This window comes from Trachypithecus francoisi, unplaced genomic scaffold, assembly GCF_009764315.1.
Source record: "Trachypithecus francoisi isolate TF-2019V2 unplaced genomic scaffold, Tfra_2.0 Lachesis_group18, whole genome shotgun sequence".
NCBI classification, from domain to species: Eukaryota; Metazoa; Chordata; class Mammalia; order Primates; family Cercopithecidae; genus Trachypithecus; species Trachypithecus francoisi.
The window spans coordinates 67,245,475-67,258,817 of NW_022681463.1; the positions used below are offsets into that span (position 1 = coordinate 67,245,475).

The 13,343-nt window shown below is 41.4% G+C and overlaps 1 long non-coding RNA gene across 1 annotated transcript; it reads left to right on the forward strand.

Annotated features, from left to right (window-relative positions):
* The first annotated feature begins 1,763 nt into the window (after nucleotides 1-1,763).
* LOC117063232 lies at nucleotides 1,764-12,623 on the forward strand. The gene is made up of 3 exons (XR_004428823.1): nucleotides 1,764-2,332; nucleotides 2,705-2,826; nucleotides 12,585-12,623. It is a non-coding gene; the product is annotated as an uncharacterized LOC117063232 (long non-coding RNA).
* Nucleotides 12,624-13,343: the final 720 nt, after the last annotated feature.

Below are 13,343 nucleotides of genomic sequence, written 5' to 3' on the forward strand. Positions count from 1 at the left end.
CCTCCAGGCCCTCCAAGGTCTTTCTTGCTGGCATCATCTTCTGCCTCACCAGATCGCCCTGATTATTGATGATCTGGGCCCCCTACCTAATGGAAAACCAGCCACTCTTCTTCCCAGCCCCAAGGGATATTGATGAGGGGGTCCTTAAATCTGGGATCCTTTCCTCTCCTTGCCCAATATTTGAACTCCTGAAATCCTTTTAGTACCTGGGAATCTGCAAAGACAACCTTGAATTTGAACTGGAGCTAGGACTTCCTCCCAGCGAATTTGCCCATGGGTGACTCTCTGATACATGGTCTCTATTGTTCAACTTTCTCTATTCTGAAGTCTAGAAGACACCCTTGCTTCTGAAAGTGGGTCCTAAGAACCTGCAGCCTCACCAGGGAGCTTGGTAGGAATCCAGAATCTGAGGCAGGATTCGAGACTTACTGGATCAGACTCTGCATTTCAACAAGATTCCCCAGTGATCCCCAGGCATCTTCAAATTTGAGAGGCCAGGAAAATGCTCAGGCCCTTCCCTTCCCATTGGCTGGGGAGAATTCCTGTAATTTGCCCTGTTTAAGGGTCCTTAATCCCAGCTTCACTGTCCTCACTTTCCAAAGAATCCTGAGTGGCTTCCTTCCAACACCTCATCTGTTTTCCCCCGTGCCCCTGAAGCCAGGGCCTCTTTTCTTCAAGGCCACCCTCCAACTCCTCTCAGGCTGAGGCTCCTCTCTTGAGGCCATGTCCCATGGTAGCATTTCTTTGAGGGCTGCTTTTCTGCTGTTCTTCTCCCCAGGGAGGGCCTCTAATACAGATGGAAGTGAAGTGCTACCCCTCAGAACTGCTTCAGCCCTTAGAGCTGGGCCAGGGTCTGAGTGGGCCTCTCACGGGGCCACAGGACTGTCCTTTCCCCCAGCTTACCTAGAAACTGAGACCACTCACACCACATGAACATGCTATCCTTGTTTCCCTTTCCTGCCAGCCTCAACACAACCAGAATATAGCCCAGTAATGGCTGCCTACAAATGGGAGGCACCCAGGGAAGGGAGGGGGGTGCTGATCAAGAACCAGCCTGGAGGAGGCTCATGGTTTCTCGGAAACAAGAAGGAGGTGAGGGTTGATGCGGAAGGTATATTATAAATGTTTTACGCACTTGATGCTTTGAGGGTTTGGGGATTTGAGTTTGGGTTTGTTTTTTAAGCTTAACTATGTGAAAAAGATGTCAAATAACTTTTCTGAACTGTGGCAATCAGAGCCTTGTCCAGAATCATAACTTAATGGCTTTTTGGCTCTCAATTTGATGGTCAGTTTGACTAACCAACACTTTTTACTTCTGTATTATTTATTACACAGTTGATCCTCCCCATAACATGTTAAAAGCCTACTTCCAACCTTTTAAAAGGTATCCTTGGAGTGCTGTCCAGATTCACCATTAAAATAGTGTCTTTCCAAAGTCTTACGTATTTTATTCAGCAGTTACTACAGTACTTTTTTTTTTTTTTTTTTTGACAGGATCTCATTCTGTTGCCCAGGCTGGAGTCCAGTGGTGTGATCACAGCTCATTACAGCCTTGACCTCCTAGGCTCAAGCTATCTTCCCACCTCAGGCTCTTGAGTAGCTGGGACTATAGGCACATGCCACTATACCTGGCTAATTTTTAATTTTTTGTAGAAACTGGGTCTCGCTATTTTGCCCAGGCTGGTCTCGAACTCCTGGGTCCAAGCATTCCTCACACTTTGGCATCCCAAAGTGCTGGGATTACAGGCATGAGTTGCCATGCCTGGTCATATTTTTATTTTTAAATCTATTTAAATAAGGAGAGGGAGAGAGAGAGAGAAGCCTCTAGGTGCATTTTTTTTCCAAATGGACACCTTGCCACATGTTTTCAACACATTAAAGCCTAAATTGAGAGTATAATTTTTCTGTAGATACATCACCTTGAGGAATTTTATGAACTTCAGTTTCCTCATCTGAGAAATGAGGTAGTTGGATTAGATGAACTGGCTCATCAAGTGAGTGTAAGGAGTTTTCCAAATTTAATAATTACTAATATTTCCCAGAAGACTAACCAGGCAACTTTTCTTCTTTAGGTTAGACTTTCTGAGATGTCATGGCTTAGTATTCTTTAAGCAAATCCTGGAATGTTCTTGTCCCTTTGGAATAACTGTAATGTGGATTTGTTCTGTGCAACTGATGATATTCTAATGTGTTTGGGCAGGTTTAAGTCTAAACTTCCAAAGCCTCACATCTGTGGTTTTACCGAAAAGGTACCGCTCCAGGAAACCAGTGATGGACAAAGGATGCACGGTATAGCTATGATGCAAGAGCGCCCTCTGCAGGCCACATGAAGGTGAGTGTGTTTCTTAAAGGGTAGCTCTTTCACTCTTGGTGTGCAGCACAACCCTTCCCTTCCTCCTGTAGCATTCTCATCAAGAAACATTTGTTTAGTGCTTACCCTGAGCTAGGCACAGTGTGCTTAGGGCTGGGAACACAAAAATAAAAGCATCCTAGCCTTAAAGGATCTCACAGTCTAATGGGGCACATCCTAATCAGATCATTATAATGCAACTTGAGAGGTGTGTCACTGGAGCTGTGCCTCATGTCCCCATTAGTTTGCAATCACAAGTTGCACACAAGAGCCGAAATCAAACAGCACAGTACAATGCTCTTTTGTTAGGAAAGAAGGACTGGTGACTCACCCTAGCATTTTCTCTTTGCACAGAAACAGATTGCCTGCCCAGAAGCAACATGGCTAATGGGTGCTACCGCGGAGACCCAGGCAACCTGAGAGTAGTCCTGGCAGCCAGACCTCCAGGGTGGAAACGGGAAGAGCAACAGAGAAAGGTCAGGATTTAACAGGGAAATGGAGGAGGGCAAGAAGAGGGGTCAGGGGGTATCTATGCATTTTGATACGAAATTAAGTTCATTTAAAATATACAGCCAAGGCCCGTGGCACTTTTTGTAACAAGATTCTAGCTTATCTTCCCACTAGATCTTGTTGGGCTTTTTTCAAACTGTATCTGATTGTGTTTTTCAAACTAGGCCAGGAGGGCCCCTCAACTTCTAAAATACAAAAATTCTTTCTGCTCCTCTTTTCAAATCTTCTCAGATTCTGGACACACCCAGCAATTCCATGTGCCTTTTCATTCCTTTAATCCTGTTAACTTTTTGTCTCTTCTTAGCAATGACTTCCTTTCATTTTAGAGAAAGCTCTGCTGGTAACATACTATATAAGCCAGGAGAGAAAAAGAACTTGAAAGAGGAAAACATTTTTCTTCTTTTTTTTTTTTCAAAAGAGGTAAGGGAAAAAAATTAAGGAAGAGGAGAAATATACTACTCAATACAGTTGTCAAACAAATTTCTTGGAACCATGGCCAACAAGAATACCTATCTTAACTGCACTGCACTAGAAACCACATTTTCATATTCCTTTTGTGATAATTCTAAGATAATGAATTAGATGTTAGCCATTGTTTTCCAGAATAGAATTTCTGGAGTTACTGGTAGTTCAGGGAATTTTAGTCACAAGATATATGTTTTCTATAGCTTTGTGTGTGTATGTGTGTGTGCATATATACTTATATACATGCACATATATACACATACACAAAAACATACATGTGCTATAGCTTTTGAATGGAGATATATGTGTGTGTACACACACACACAAACACATTCATTCATTCATTTATATCACACAGCTTCCCTGAAGACCAACAGAAGAAAAATGCAGGAAATATAAAGGCAACCTGGGGTTGATCCTATGCAGTGAGCTCTTTGAGGTCTCTATCAGAAATAAAAGATTTCAGTCTTTTTTGGCTGGGCACAGTGGCTCATGCCTGTAATCCTAACACTTTGGGAGGCCAAGGTGGGAGGATTAACAAAAAATACAAAACTTAGCCGGGGGTGGTGGTGGGAGCCTATAGTCCCAGCTACCTGGGAGGCTAAGGTGGGAGGATCACCTGAGCCAGGGAGATAGAGGCTGCGGTGGGCCATGATCGCACCACTGCACACCAGCCTGGGTGACAGAGTGAGACCCTGTCCTAAAAAAAAAAAAAAAAAAAAAATCAATCTTTTCATAGTTATTCAAATTAAAACAACAAAATAGAGATGTGGAGACTTGGCTCAGGAAGATTCAGTCATCTCAACAGTCACTGTAAAGAACTGCCATCAGACTCCTTTTGACTCTAAATGGAAAAGGATACCAACACTGTTCTTCCTAGGAAGCTAATCTATAGTTAAAATAGGCACATTACATAGCTCTGTGTATGTACAGTGTTGTAATTGTCTAACAAAGCGGAGATACTAAATGCACTCAGTGCATAAAACATGTTTTATTTAAAATAGAGAAGAAATTCCTGAGGAAACAATAAAATCAAGGATGTTACAGTAATTTCATGAGCCATCCAGATATAATTACCAACCAATAAAAATAAAATATTTCATAATGCTCTCAGTTTTCTTTAAATATTGGCTTATAAGACATTGTTCTGTTATTTTATTTGGTTAAAACAAAGTTTTTAAAATCAGTATCACATACCTGTTAGTATGTATTAGTAGGCAACCTTTATAATAAAGGAATTTTATGTGCAAAAGCTGCCTTGTTTCCAGTTCTGGGGCATTCAGGGAGCACAAACCTCAGGGGCATCATTGTGGCCCAAAGAACCTGGGGATTGAGTTGATGGGGCCTAAGGGCCTAAACAACACAGTTAAAGATGGAGAAGCAGGCTGGGTGCAGTGGCCTCCCCAAGGCGGACAGATCACCTGAGGTCAGGAGTTCGAGACCAGCCTGACCAGTATATGGAGAAATCCAGTCTCTACTGAAAGTATAAAATTAGCCAGGTGTGGTGGCACATGCCTGTAATCCCAGGTACTCGGGAGGCTGAGGCAGGAGAATCGCTTGAACCTGGGAGGCAGAGGTTGCAGTGAGCCAAGATTGCGCCACTGCACTCCAGCCTGGGCAACAAGAGCCAGACTCCATCTCAAAATAAAAAAAAAATAAAAAATGAAAAAAAGGAGAAACAGAAGCCCAGGGTTCAGCTGTTAAGATAGGCCTGGCAAGGGACAATCAATAATGGGAAAACAGTAGGGGTTAGAACCTGGATGCCGAGAATAAGATAAAACAAGGCTTCACAAGGCCTGAATCAACTAGAACTAAGTTTAAAACTAAAGGTACGGAAGAGAAGATATGCAAGAATATTCCTTGTCCCTCTTAAATTAGCAATTTAATTTACACTGAGAAATGTATGGCCATAAGGGACCAAAATGTTGACATGATTGGCCTATTTTTATTTTTTATTTTTTTTATTTTTATTTTTTGAGATGGAGCCTCACATTGTCACCCAGGCTAGTGTGCAGTGGCGCGATCTCGGCTCACTATAACCTCTGCCTCCTAGGTTTAAGCAATTCCCCTGCCTCAGTCTCCCAAGCTAAGATTACAGGCGCTTGCCACCACGCCCAGCTAATTTTTTTTTTTTCTTTTAGTAGAGACGGGGTTTCACCAGGTGAGTCAGGCTGGTCTCGAACTCCTGACTTCAGGTGATCCATCCACCTCAGCCTCTGAAAGTACTGGGATTGCAGGCATGAGCCACCGCACCTGGATTGGTTTATTTCCTTCTCAATTTCTAGACATGTGGTGTGACAGCTCTTAATCACAAGCTATTTTATGGGTTTACCTGAGAAAGCACTGTTACAGAGACTAGAAATACCCAAAGAACTACTGCATCCTCTCTGCAGACCTACATGGGAATCAGAAGGTGGACTGCTGAACAACGGATCAGCATAAGAAGTTCAAAGAATGAAGTTGCAATGTCATTAGGCTATGATAGCTTAGGCATCCATCTGACTATTGGAGTATCTTATTCCCATACAGCATCTATATTAGGGCTAGATTTGCCACTGGGGCCAGAAATGCTGGCAGTCCTATGGTATTCAGAGCCGTAAAAAAAGAGGGAATCAAAAAGACTAGGAGTTCATTTTGATAGCCTTGGCAATGTATAGGATTTTGCGATTTTCTTTTGTAAATTGGAGATTCTCTTTTTCATACATAAAACATTTTTCATAGAACCCTAAAAAGCTCCCAGACCCTTGGTGTGGGGTCTATACTATTCAATGGATAAAATGGTCCTGTCTGTCATAGCCTCAAAGATGTAGGAACCAGCATTCCTGATAGAATTAAGGGAGTTGGAGGTGCTAGTTACTGAGAATAAACCACGATGGAAGCTCCAGGGGAGCAGAAACAAAACCATATCCCCAGCACCTACACAGGGCCTGGTTCCTAGTAAGGAAAGGTAAATATTTGAAAATGAATGAACAAATTACTAGATAAACCAGAAAGTGAAAGTAGAAGGGAGATGAGATCATTAGATTTAAGTAAACCAAACCTCAAGAGATCAGAAATCAAGAAATTATATCAAGTATAAAAGGCTCTAGCAAGCCAGACGTGGTGGCCTATGCCTGTAATCCCAGCACTTTGGGAGGCCGAGGCAGGTGGATCAAGTTCGAGACCGGCCCTACCAACCTGGTGAAACCCTGTTTCTACAAAAAATACAAAAAATTAGCTGGGTATGCTGGCAGGTGACTGTAATCCAGCTACTTGGGAAGCTGAGGCAGGGGAATCACTTAAACCCGGGAGGTGGGGGTTGCAGTGAGCCAAGATCACACCATTGCACTCCAGTCTGGGTGACAGAGCGAGACTCTACCACCCAAAAAAAAAAAAAAAAAAAGGCTCTAGCATCTGGTAACCAGAATACAGGTCTAATCTTTCAGTTCCTGCTGACCTAGGGTAGCATCACATTTCTAGACATTTCCCCAATATATTATTGTGAAAATTTGCAAACATATAGCAAAGTTGAAAAATTTTATAGTGAACATCATATACCTATCGTGTAGACTACCACTAACATTTCACTATAGTTGGCTTATCACATGTCTATACCTTTCTCTAAGGTATTCAGAAATACCTTAGAAATTTAGAAATACCTTAGAAAACCTAGAAAGAAAACAGGTATTCATCAATCCGTTTTTGTTTTTTTTTTGGACGCATTTAAAAGTAAACTGTAGACATCAGTAGTAGACTTCTGCCTAAATAACTCAGCATGTATATCATTGACTAGGTTAAATATTTGTTGACTTTTTTCTTTTGGAGTAAAATATGTATATAATGAAATGTATAAACCTTATGTGCTTGTGTGTAAATTTCCAAGTTTTAATAATAATAAATGCCTATACCTTTGTATCCCAAATTGCTATCGAGACACAGAACATTACTATCACTTCAGAAATTTCTTTTTTTTTTTTTTTTCTAATTGAGACGGAGTCTTGTCACCCAGGCTGGAGTGCAGTGGCACAATCTTGGCTCACTGCAGCCTCAACCTCGGGCTCAAGCAATCCTCCTGCCTCGGCCTCCAGAGTAGCTTTTTTGTAGAGACAGGGTTTCACAATGTTGCCCAGGCTGGTCTTGAACTTCTTGGCTCCAGCAATCTGCGCACCTCTGCCTCCCAAAGTGCTAGGATTATAGGACTGAGCCACCGCGCCCAGCCCCATAATTTTTTTTTTTGAGACGGAGTTTTGCTCGTCGCCCAGGCTGGAGTGCAATGCCATGATCTTGGCTCACCGTAACCTCTGCCTGCTGGGTTCAAGCGATTCTCCTGCCTCAGCCTCCAGAGTAGCTTTTTTGTAGAGACAGGGTTTCACAATGTTACCCAAACTGGTCTTGAACTTCTGGGCTCCAGCAATCTGCCCACCTCTACCTCCCAAAGTGCTGGGATTATAGGACTGAGCCATGGCACCCGGCCCCATAATTTTTTTTTTGAGACAGAGTTTTGCTTTTGTCACCCAGGCTGGAGTACAATGGCGTGATCTTGGCTCACCGCAACCTCCGCCTCCCGGGTTCAAGCAATTCTCCTGCCTCAGCCTCCCAAGTAGCTGGGATTACAGGCATGCGCACCACACCCGGCTAATTTTGTATTTTTAGTAGAGATGGAGTTTCTCCATGTTGGTCAGGCTGGTCTTGAACGCCCGACCTCAGGTGATCTGCCCACCTTGGCCTCCCAAAATGCTGCGACTACAGGCAAGAGCCACCGCGCCCAGCCAATAGGCCCCATAATATATATATATATATTTTTTTTTTTTTTTTTAATTGCTGGGGGTAGAGGACAAGGACAATAAAAACGTTGAAACTTCAATATATTCTGATTGCAGCTTAAAACAGCTGAGGACAATTTGCAGGAGGCATTACATCAGGGAAGCTATCATTGCAGGAAGTGTTATACATCATCTTAAGAAATTATCTCAGGCCAAGCACAGTGGCTCACGCCTTTACTCTGGGAGGCTGAAGCAGGAGGATTGCTTGAAGCTAGAAATTCGAGACCAGCCTGGGTGACATGGTGAAACCCTGTCTCTACCAAAAATACAAAAATTACCCCACCATGGTGGCACATGCCGGTGGTCCCAGCTACCTGGGAGGCTTAGGTGGGAGGATGGTTTGAGCCTGGGAAGCAGAGGTTGCAGTGAGCTGAGATTGTCCCATTGTACGCCAGCCCGGGCAACAGAGCCAGACCCTGTCTCAAAAAAAAAAAAAAAAAACTCAAGGAATGAGATCTAGGAGAACGATTACTTGCTTACTTACTATTCTCAAACTTCAGTCTCCGTTGAAGAAAAGGCAAACAAACATAGAGCCTTAGCAAATCTCTTTCCTGTTTGACATGCACCCTCCATTGACAGACACTCAGAAGAACAGTGCTCACTGACACCCCCACCTTCTGTCCTATAATTCAGATGGCCTAGGGGCCTGGAACTGCTGGGCTCCAGACTGCTCTGGGGAGCTTTCTGTACTTTTCCTAATGCCTAGGCAAATTCAGTTCTTAAAACCAACAAGCCAATAATTCAAAATGCTTTCTAAGTATATATCTTAATAAAATAAAATTTACATTCCAGATTGGATCTTTATGTAATGAGCAATTTTTTGTTTTGTTTTTTTGTTGTTGTTGTTGTTTGGTTTTTTTTTTTTTTTTAATTGAGACGGAGTCTCACTCTGTTGCCCAGGCTGGAGTGCAATGGTGCAATTTCAGCTCACTGCAACCTCCGCCTCCTGGTTTCAAGCGATTTTTCATGCCTCAGCCTCCCAAATAGCTGGATTACAGGTGCCTGCCACCCTGCCCAGCTAAGTTTTCTATTTTTTTTAGTAGAGATGGGGTTTCACGATGTTGCCCAGGCTAGTCTTGAACTCCTGACCTCAGGTGATCCACCCACCTTGGCCTCCCAAAGTGCTGAGATTACAGGCGTGAGCCACTGCGACCAGCCAATGAGCAGTTTTCTATGCAACATTTCAGATGGAGCTTCTGGTTTTAGAACATGGAACTTCAGTCTCATCTGTGCAGTACCTGGACATTGTGATATCATTTTAAAATACCATATTAAAATACACTTTTAAAACTTTTATTATGGAAATTTTCAATCACACACAAAAACAGAATAATCAATCCTCCTGTATCCATCACCCAGTCCCAACAATGATCCTCTTAGGAAAATGCATTTTAAGATTGACCCATGTTTTTGTATGAATCAATAATCTGTTCCTTTTTATTGCTGAGTAGTATTCCCTTATATGGATTACCACAATTTCTCATTTTTAATTGCTCATTTTGGGAAAATTATGTATAAATACTCATATACATGTTTTGTATGAGTGTAAGCTTTCATTTCACTTGGATAAATACCTAGAAGTGAGATTGCTGGGTCATATAAGTATATGCTCAACTTTATAAGAAACTGCCAAATTTGTTTTTCCAAAGTGGCTGTACCATTTTGTATTTCCACCAGCAATGAATGACTCTTTCTGTTACTCCACATCAAGGCCAATATTTTGTATTCAGTTCTTTATTTTAGCCATTGTAATAGGTGCATATTGGTATCCCACTGTGGTTTTAATCTGCATATTCCTCGTGACTAATGATGTTGAATATCTTTCCCTGTTTATTTGCCATCCATATATCTTCTTTGGGGAAGAATCTTTTCAGACATTTGCTCATTTTTAAGTTTAATTATTTGTTTTATTATTGTTATGGTTTAAGAGTTATTTATATATTCTGGATACAAACTCTTTATTGGATATGTGATTTGCAAATATTTTCTCCTTGTCTATGGCTTGTATTTTCATTCTCTTCACAGATTTTTTTACAAAGCAAAAGTCTTTTTTTTCTTCTTTTTTTGAGACATAGTCTCACATTTTCTCCCAGGCTGGAGTGCAATGGCGCAATCTTGGTTCACTGCAAACTCCGCCTCCTGGGTTCAAGTGATTCTCCTGCTTCAGCCTCCCAAGTAGCTAGGATTACAGGCGCCCTGCCACCATGCCCAGCTAATTTTTGCATTTTTAGTAGAGATGGTGTTTCACCATGTTGGCCAGGCTGGTCTCAAACTACTGACCTCGTGATCTGCCTGCCTCAGCCTCCCAAAGTGCTGGGATTACAGATGTGAGCCACCATGCCCAGCCCGCAAAAGTCTTTAATTTTCATAAAACTCAATTTCTCATTTTTTTCTTTGATGGGTTGTGCTTTTGGTGTCATATTTAAATACTCATAGTTGGCCGGGCGTGGTGGCTCATGCCTGTAATCCCAGCACTTCGGGAGGCCAAAGAGGGTGGATCACCTGAGGTCAGGAGTTCGAGACTAGCCTGGGCAACATGGTGAAACCCCATCTCTACTAAAAATACAAAAATTAGCCGGGCCTGGTGGCACATGCCTGTAATCTCAGCTTCTTGGGAGGCTCCAGTAGGAGAATGACTTGAACCCAGGAAGTGGAGGTTGCAGTGAGCCAAGATCACACCATTGCACTCTAGCCTGAGTGACTAGAGCGAAACTCCATCTAAAAAAAAAAAAAAAAAACCTCATAGTCAGACTCAAGGTCTCTTACACTTTCTCCTAGATGTTTTATTGTTTCATATTTTATATTTAGGTCTATAAACCACTTTGAAATAATTTTTATACGAGGTATGAAGTATGTGTTAAGGTTCCTTTTTTGCATATGGATGAAGAATCATTCTAGCACCATTTGTTGAAAAAACTGTTCCTTCTCTATTGAATTGCCTTTGAACCTTTGTCAAAACTCTGTTGACTATATTTGTGTAAGTTTAATTTGGGCTTTTTATTCTCTTTAATGTATATACGTGTCTATTCTTTCAACAATACCATGCTGTCTTGATTACTATAGCTTCACAGTAAGTCTTAAAGTAGTGTGGGTCCTCCAACTTAGTTATTTTGTTGTTGTTTTATTTAAAAAAAAAAATTGGGCCAGGTGTGTTGGCTCATGCCTGTAACCCCAGCAGTTTGGGAGGCCAAGGTGAGTGGATCACTTGAGGGCAGGAGTTTGAGACCAGCCTCGCCAACATGGCGAAACCCTGTCTCTACCAAAAATACAAAAATTACCCAAGTGTGGTGGTGGGTGCCTGTAATCCCTGCTACTCGGGAGGCTGAGGCAGGAGAATCACTTGAACCTAGGAGGCAGAGGTTGCAGTGAGCTGCGATTGCACCACAGCACTCCAGTCTGGGCAACAGAGGGAGACTCTGTCTCAAAAAAAAAAAAAGAAAGAAAGAAAGAAACCAAAAACCAAAAAAAAATTGGCTCTTGTACTTTAATTACCCTTTCCATTGTATGTATGTATGTATGTATGTATGTATTAAAAATAGAGACAGGATCTCTCTGTGTTGCTGCCCAGGATGGTCTCAAACTCTTGGGCTCAAGTGATCTGCCCACCTTGGCTTCCCAAAGTGCTGGGATTATAGGTGTAAGCCACCATGCCCAACCTCCATATAAATTTTGAATCAATTTGTCAGTATCTAAAAATGTGCCTGAGATTTCCTTGAGATTGTGCTGTTTATGGGAGAATGACATCTTAATCATATTGAGCCTTCCAAACCATGTAGACACTTTATGTGTACATTTATTTAGATCTTCATTTCATCAATGTTTTGTAGTTTTCAGCATATAGATGTTGTACATATGCCTTAAATTTATACCTAAGCTTTTAATTGTTAGTTGAGCTATTTTAAATGGTGCTGCCTTTTAAATTTCAAATTCTAATTTTTCATTGTTGTTATACAGGAATATATGATTGACTCTTTTAAATTAACATTATATCCTGTGACCTTGCTAAAGTTGTATTAATCCAACAGTTTTATTGCAGATTCTTTAGGAATTTCTTCATAATCAAGCTGTCTGTAAATAGAGACCATTTTGTTTCTTCCTTTCCAATCTGTATGCCTTTTATTTCTTTTTCTTGCCTTTTGCCATTAAGTATGATATTAGCAGTAGTTTTTTTTGTAGATGCCATTTAGATTAAGGAAGTGATCTTATATTCTTAGTTTCTAAGAAGTTTTTTGTGGAGTTTGTTGCTTGTCTGATTGGTTTAATCATGAAGTGAATTTTGTCAAATGCTTTTTCTATACCTAATAAGAGCATTCTTTCTTCTTTTCACCTATTCTATTGATGAATTATATCAATTCAATGAATTATATCAATTATATCAATTGATGAATTGAAATTCATCAATTTCAGATGTTGAAAACACCTTTGAATTCCTGGTATAAACCTCTTTTTTTTTTGAGATGGAGTCTCACTCTGTCACCAGGCTGGAGTGCAGTGGCGTGCTCTCAGCTGACTGCAACCTCCACCTCCCAGGTTCAAGCAATTCTCCTGTATCAGCCTCCTGAGTAGCTGGGACTACAGGTGCACGCCACCACACCCAGCTAATTTTTGTATTTTTAGTAGAGACAGGGTTTCACCATACTGGCCAGGCTGGTCTTGAACTCCTGACCTTGTGATCCACCCACCTCAGCCTCCCAAAGTGCTGGGATTACAGGCATGAGTCACTGCACTTGATCCTCATTTGGTCCTTAATTGATAAACTTTAGTTTTTAGATCAGTTTTAGGTTTATAGCCAAATTGAGCAGAAAATACAGAGAGCTCCCATATACCCTACTCCCCCACAACACAACCTCCCCAACCATCAGCATCCCATACCATAGTGGTACACTTGTTACAACTGATGGCCCTACAATTACACATCATTATCACCCAAAGTTCATACTTGAGAGTTCATTCTTGGTTTTATACTTTATATAAATTTTGACAAATGTATAATGACATATTCACCATTGCAGTATTCTACAGCATAGTTTCACTGACCTAAGGAAGTCCCGTGTTTCACCTATTCATACCTCCCTTTCTCCCAACCCCTGACAACCACTGATCTTTTTATTGTCTCCATAGTTGTGTCTTTTCCAGAATGTCATATAGTTGATGTCATACAGTATGCAGCCTTTTAGATCATCTTATTTCACTCAGTGGTAAGTATTTGTTTCTTC